The following is a 7,553-nucleotide window of genomic DNA, read 5'->3' as shown; positions in this document are numbered from 1 at the left end:
CTTTGTGGAGAGCGTCACTAGAGCGGGTTTGCTTCCAGTAGCACCAGCCACTTCTCAGGCTGGAGGAGGAGTTCAGACTCCTACTACACGTACTTCGGAACAGGTAGCTCCCCAGGCTCAGGTTCTAGTAGTTCAGCCAGGTATTGTGACTCAGGCCGGCGATGGAGCGGCTATGTCCTCAGATGCTTTGTGGAGGCTTGATAGGTTCTGCAAGCTTTTCACCACCACCTTCAGCGGTACTTCTTCAGTGGATCCACAGGATTTCTTATTTAGCTGTCATGAGATCCTTCGAACTATGGGTATTGTGGAGACCAATGGGGTCGACTTCGCCACCTTTCGACTAGCAGGATCCGCCAAGACTTGGTGGAGGGACTATTGTTTATCCAGGCCAGCAGGGTCGCCACTCATTGACTTGGTACCAGTTTGCAGAGTTGTTTTTGGAGAAGTTTCTCCCAGTTACTCAGCGAGAGGCACTTCGCAGGCAGTTCGAGCGCCTCCAGCAGGGCTCTATGACAGTCACACAGTATGAGACTCGGTTCATTGATCTGGCACGCCATGCTATTGTTATACTCCCCACAGAGCGAGAGAGGGTGCGGAGGTTTATTGATGGGTTGATCCAGCGATCCGTCTCCAGATGGCTTTGGGAGCCGGTAGTGAGATTTCTTTTCAGGAGGCGGCCAATGCGGCCCGTAGAGTTGAGATGGCTCTTGCACGGGGAGGTGGTCATGGGTCAGATAAGAGGCCCCGTCATGCAGGTAGATTCAGTGGTACCTCGTTTGGAGGTGGGGATTCTTATGGTAGAGGCCATCCTCCGAGGCCCTTTTAGTCAGCCCTACAGGTCTCACATGGTACTTCAGGTGGTCGTGGCTCTCAGCCGCAGTCTTCTGACCAGCAGCTTTTCAGTTCACCATCAGCACCTATCAGCGCACACCACTCCGTTATTCTCAGCAGCCGAGGGCTTGTTACACGTGTGGCGACACGAGACATATTGCCAGGTATTGCCCTCGAGCTTCTGACAGTTCTCAGCAGCAGGGTCCTCGTCCTATGATTCAGGCATCAGGTGATCCACAGGCCGCCCAGCCAGCTAGAGGCGGGGGTAGAGGCCATAGAGGTGGAGGTAGAGATCATAGAGGTGGAGCTCGGACCGCCAGAGGTAGAGGCCAGCCAGCAGCCGATCGTCCCAGAGATATGGTTCAGGGAGGTGGGGCCCAGCCCCGGTGTTATGCTCTTCCAGCCAGGCCAGAGGCTGAGTCTTCAGATGCAGTTATTACAGGTACTATTCTGGTCTGTGATAGGGATGCTTCAGTGCTATTTGACCCTGGGTCTACGTATTCATATGTGTCGTCCTATTTTGCACCCTACCTGACTATGTCTAGTGATGCCTTTACACCGGTGGATGATTCTATAGTGGTCGACCGAGTTCATCGTTCTTGTGTGGTAGTGTTTGAGGGTCTTGAGACCCGTGTTGATTTATTGCTCTTAGACATGGTGGATTTCGACGTTATATTAGGGATGGATTGGTTGTCCCCGTATCATGCTATCTTGGATTGTCACGCCAAGACCGTGACCTTGGCTTTGCCAGATTTACCCCGATTGGAGTGGAGAGGGACCCCAGGTCATGCCACCCGCAGTGTTATCTCATATGTGAAGGCTCGATGCATGGTCGAGAAGGGGTGTCTAGCTTATCTGGCGTATGTTCGCGATTCCAGCACAGAGGTTCCTTCTATTGATTCTGTTCCTATTGTTCGGGAGTTCCCCTAGGTTTTCCTTCAGACCTGCCGGGTATGCCGCCCGACAGGGATATTGATTTCTATATTGACCTGGCCCCAGGCACTCAGCCCATTTCCATTCCGCCGTATCGCATGGCCCCGCCGGAGTTGAAGGAGTTAAAGGACCAGTTGCAAGACTTTCTAGAAAAGGGTTTTATCAGGCCTAGTGTTTCTCCTTGAGGTGCGCCGGTGTTATTTGTGAAGAAAAAGGATGGATCGATGAGGATGTGCATTGATTACCGGCAATTGAACAAAGTCAAGATAAAGAACAAGTATCCACTGCCGAGGATTGATGATTTATTTGACCAGCTTCAGGGTGCAAAGGTGTTTTCAAAGATAGACTTGAGATCTGGCTACAATCAGCTGAGGATTAGGGAATCCGATGTCCCTAAGACAGCATTCCGCACTCGGTACGGACATTATGAGTTCCTGGTCATGTTGTTTGGGTTGACCAATGCCCCAGCAGCATTCATGGAGTTGATGAACCGAGTGTTCAGGCCATACTTGGACATGTTCGTGATAGTCTTTATTGATGATATTCTGGTGTACTCCCGCAGCCATGAGGAGCACGAGCAGCACCTCAGAGTGGTTCGTCAGACTCTGAAGGATAGTCAGTTGTATGCTAAGTTCTCGAAGTGCGAGTTCTGGTTGAGTTCGGTTGCATTTCTGGGTCATGTTGTATCAGCAGAGGGTATTCAGGTGGACCCGAAGAAGATTGAGGTAGTCAAGAACTGGCCTCGACCAGCATCGGCTACAGAGATTCAGAGTTTCTTGGGGTTAGCAGGTTATTACCGCCGGTTCGTGGAGGGATTTTCATCCATAGCAGCCCCGATGACCAGATTGACCCAGAAGGGTGCCCAGTTCAGATGGTCGGATGAGTGTGAGGCGAGCTTTCAGAAGCTCAAGACAGCTCTGACTACGGCACCGATATTGGTTTTGCCCACGGGCTCAGGGCCTTATACAGTTTATTGTGATGCTTCCTGTATTGGGCTTGGTGAGGTATTGATGCAGGATGGCAGAGTCATTGCTTATGATTCGAGGCAGCTGAGGATCCACGAGAAGAATTATCCGGTTCATGATCTCGAGTTGGTAGCCATAGTTCATGCTTTGAAGATTTGGAGGCATTACCTATATGGTGTGACGTGTGAAGTGTACACTGATCACAAGAGTCTGCAATACTCGTTCAAGCAGAAGGAGTTGAACTTGAGGCAGCGGAGTTGGTTGGAGCTGTTGAAGGATTATGATGTTACTATTTTGTACCACCCGGGGAGAGCCAATGTGGTGGCCGATGCGTTGAGTAGGAAGTCCGCCAGCATGGGTAGTCTTGCTTATGTTCCGGTCAGCCAGAGACCGCTTGCTTTGGATATTCAGGCCCTGGCCAATCGATTTGTGAGGTTGGACATTTCTGAGCCTAGCAGAGTGTTAGCTTGTACGGTCGCTCGTTCTTCATTATTGGAGCGTATCCGTGATCGGCAGTTTGATAATCCCCATTTGTGTGTCCTGAGAGACACGGTGCAGCGTGGAGGTGCCATGAAGGTGACCTTAGATAATGATGGTGTTTTGAGGTTGCAGGGGCGAGTTTGTGTGCCCAATGTCGATGGGATTCGAGAGTTGACCTTAGCGGAGGCCCATAGCTCTCGGTATTCTATTCACCCGGGCACCACGAAGATGTATCAGGACTTGCGGCAGCTTTATTGGTGGCGTAGGATGAAGAAAGATATTGTTGCATATGTGGCTCGATGTTTGAACTGTCAGCAGGTTAAGTATGAGCATCAGAGGCCTGGTGGTTTGTTTCAGAGGATTGAGCTTCCCGAGTGGAAGTGGGAGAGGATTACCTTGGATTTCGTTACTGGACTTCCGATGACTCGGAAGAAGTTTGATGCTATTTGGGTCATTGTTGATAGGCCGACCAAGTCAGCGCATTTTATTCCTGTTGCAGCCACTTATTCATTGGAGAGGTTAGCTGAGATCTACATCCGAGAGATTGTTCGCCTTCATTGGGTACCGATATCTATTATTTCGGATCGGGGTACGCAATTTACCTCGCGCTTCTTTGGAGAGCAGTTCAGTAGGAGTTGGGCACCCAGGTTCAGTTGAGCACAGCGTTCCATCCTCAAATAGACGGCCAGTCCGAGAGGACTATTCAGATATTGGAGGATATGCTCCGAGCTTGTGTCATTGATTTTGGAGGCTCGTGGGACCAGTTTTTGCCTTTAGCAAAGTTCGCCTACAACAACAGCTACCAGTCCAGCATTCAGATGGCTCCATATGAGGCGTTGTATGGTAGGCGATGTTGGTCTCCAGTCGGATGGTTTGAGCCGGGGTAGGCTCGGTTATTGGGTACAGATTTAGTTCAGGAGGCCTTGGACAAGGTCAAGATCATTTAAGACAGGCTTCGTTCGGCTCAGTCGCGGCAAAAGAGTTATGCAGATCGTAAGGTTCGAGATGTAGCTTTCATGGTTGGTGAGCGGGTCTTGCTCCGAGTGTCGCCTATGAAGGGCGTGACGAGATTTGGGAAGAAGGGCAAGCTTAGCCCTAGGTTCATTGGCCCATTTGAGATTCTCGATCGTGTGGGAGAGGTGGCTTACAGACTTGCCTTGCCGCCCAGCTTGTCAACCGTGCATCCAGTGTTTCATGTGTCCATGCTTCGGAGGTATCACGGCGATCCAGCCCACGTGTTAGATTTCAGCACTGTCCAGTTGGACAAGGATCTATCTTACGAGGAGGAGCCGGTAGCCATTCTAGACCGGCAGGTTCGACAGTTGAGGTCGAAAAGTTTTCCTTCAGTGCATGTCCAGTGGAGAGGTCAGCCTCCTGAGGCATCGACCTGGGAGTCCGAGTCTGATATGCGGAGCCGTTATCCTCACCTATTTCCCGACTCAGGTACTTCTTTCTTTTGTCCGTTCGAGGACGAACGGTTGTTTTAGAGGTGGAGAATGTGACGATCCAAAGGGTCATCACCGGATTTCTCTCTTTTCCGTGCTTCCGAGGCCTTGAAAACCTCATTTCTGCTTGTCTCGATTTGCGTGCGCAGTCCGGACGCGTAGCCGGAAAGCTTATATGTTAAATTCTGTGAAAAATTTCAAAATGTGGCTTTAAAATGATTAAAGTTGACTTTGGTCAACATTTTTGGTAAACAGACCCGGACCCGTGATTGGATGGTCCCGGAGGGTCCGTAGAAAAATATGAGACTCGGGCATATGCCCGGAGTCGAATTTCGAGGTCGAGAGCCCGAGAAATGAATTTTTCTGTGAAATTATTTTTCTGAAATTATTAAGGAAAATAGAAATGAAAATTGATTAAAAGACTATGGTATCGGGCTCCTATTTTGGTTTCGACGCCCGATACAAGTCTTAAATATGTGTTAAGCGCTTTCTGTAAAGTTTGGTCGAAATCAGGTGTCATTTGACGTGTTTCGGACCTAAATATCGAAAGTTAGAAATTTAAGAAGTTTGAAATGAAAATGATGATTTTGAGGTTGGATTCATTGATTTGATGTTATTTTGGCGATTTGATCGCTCGACTAAGTTCGTAGGATGTTATTGATTTAGTGTGTGTGTTTGGTTGGGAGCCCCGAGGGCTCGGGAGTGATTCGGAGGTGGTTCGGGGTAGTTTTACACTTAGAATACATAGCAGATTTTCTGCAATTTTTGCACAGCAAATCCCTTCTTCGCGTTCGCGATGCTTCAGTGGTCCCTCTTCATCGCGTTCGCGGACAATACCCCGCGTCCGCATAGCCCAGGCTTCCCCTTCACCGCGTTCGCGAGTCCTCTCTCGCGTTCGCGTACTAGCCAGTCCCAGACCCCAACCCCTTCTTCTACGCGTTCGCGATTAGCATCTCGAGTTCGCGATGCCTTAAACCATCCAGTCTTCGCGAATGCGTCCTCATTCACGCGAACGCGAAGGGCATTTTTGCCCAGCGAATTTTTAAGTTCAAAACAGAATCGGTAGCTCGGGATTTAGCCATTTCTTCACACGAGCTCCTCTCTCTAACACTCCATAGGCGATTTTGAAGAGCTTCTTTATCCATAGCCTCTTAGGTAAGTGTTCTTAACTTCTTTCCCTCTTAATTTCTTCCACTAATCACTAATTTCCTAGCCCTAAATCATGAATTCAAAGTAGAAAATGGGGGTTTTGGGTAGAGTTAGGGCTTTGGGGATTTTGGGTGATTCAACCTCAATTTGGGGTCGAACCTTGAAATAAATTATATATTTGAACTCGTGGGGTTATGGGTGATCGGGTGTTGGTCCGAGCCTCGAGTTTGGACCATGTGGGCCCGGGGTCGAATTTTGGTGTTTTTGGAAGAATGATAGGAATTTCATTTCTAGGCTATGGAATTATGTTTTTGAGCCCTTATTGATATTATTGAACTAATTATGCCTAGATATCATTGTTTCGGAGTTGGATTGTAGAGGAATGGCGGTATTAGAGAGTTGATTGCTATTCTTGGACCGAGGTAAGTGTTTGTTCTAACTTTGGTTAGAGGGAATAGGATTAGGATATTATTTGCTAATTGCTAAATGAAGAGTACGGTGTATAGGTATGGTGACGGTTATCTATACACCGGAGTCTAGCATGACCGTGGGTCTTAACTGTGTTTGAACCGGACTTTGTGAAACATCTTTCTTGTTTGATTGCTAAGTTTCCTATAATGTGAAGGGTTGAGGAGGAATTGCGATTGGTATATTATTGGATTGTTGTCTCGAACTAGAATTTGATAATTGAGAAAGAAGTGACTAAAAGAGAAAGTGTTGTGACTTTTCCCTTGCCGGGACACGTAGTCTATTATTGTTGTTGCTCCCTTGCCGGGTATATTTGGGCTGTTAGTTGTACCCTTGCCGGGTTAAACCGTTATGTTGTTGAACTTCCCCCCGNTGCAAACTGATCCCATGTCAATGCTGGCGACCCTGCTGGTCTAGATAAGCAATAGTCCCTCCACCAAGTCTTGGCGGATCCTGCAAGCCGAAAGGTGGCGAAGTCGACCCCATTGGTCTCCACAATACCCATAGTCCTAAGGATTTCATGCCAGCTGAATAAGAAATCCTGTGGATCCACTGAAGAAGCACCGTTGAATGTGGTGGTGAAGAGCTTGGAGAACCTATCAAGTCTCCACAAAGAATCCGAAGACATAGCCGCTCCATCGCCGGTCTGAGTCGCAATACCCGGCTGAACTGCCACAGCTGACTGAACCACTGGAACCTGAGCCTGGGGAGCTACCTGCTCCGGAGTACGTGTAGCAGGAGTCTGAACCCCTCCTCCAGCCTGAGAAGTGGCCGGTGCTACTGGAAGCAAACCCGCTCTAGTGACGCTTTCCGCAAAGCCTACCAATCTGACCAGAGCGTCCTGAAGAACTGGGGTGGCTATGAACCCCTCTGGGACCTGAGCTGGGCCCACCGGAGCTGCTGGGGCTGGAGCCTCCTCATCATAATCAACATGAGGCTCCACCTCTGGGACTGCTGCTCGGGGCTGAGCTCTGCCCCGGCCTCGGCCTCTGGCACGGCCTCGGCCTTTGCCCCTTGCAGGAGCTGCTGCTGGGGGCTCGGGCTGCTGCGCGGTAGAAGAGGAAGCACGTGTTCTCGCCATCTGCGAAACAACAGAGTAGAAAGACAATCAGTATTTGAGAAACAGAATCGCACGACAGGAAAGAACGAAAGTGAAACTTTTCCTAACTCCGTAGCCTCTGGGGGATAAATACAGACGTCTCCGTACCGATCCCTCAGACTCTACCAAGTTTGTCCGTGAGTAGCGAGACCTATGTAACCTAGAGCTCTGATACCAACTTGT

This window comes from Nicotiana attenuata, unplaced genomic scaffold (assembly GCF_001879085.1).
Source record: "Nicotiana attenuata strain UT unplaced genomic scaffold, NIATTr2, whole genome shotgun sequence".
Classification (NCBI taxonomy): Eukaryota; Viridiplantae; Streptophyta; class Magnoliopsida; order Solanales; family Solanaceae; genus Nicotiana; species Nicotiana attenuata.
The sequence above is the reverse complement of the archived record's forward strand: the minus strand, read 5'-3'. Positions refer to the sequence as shown.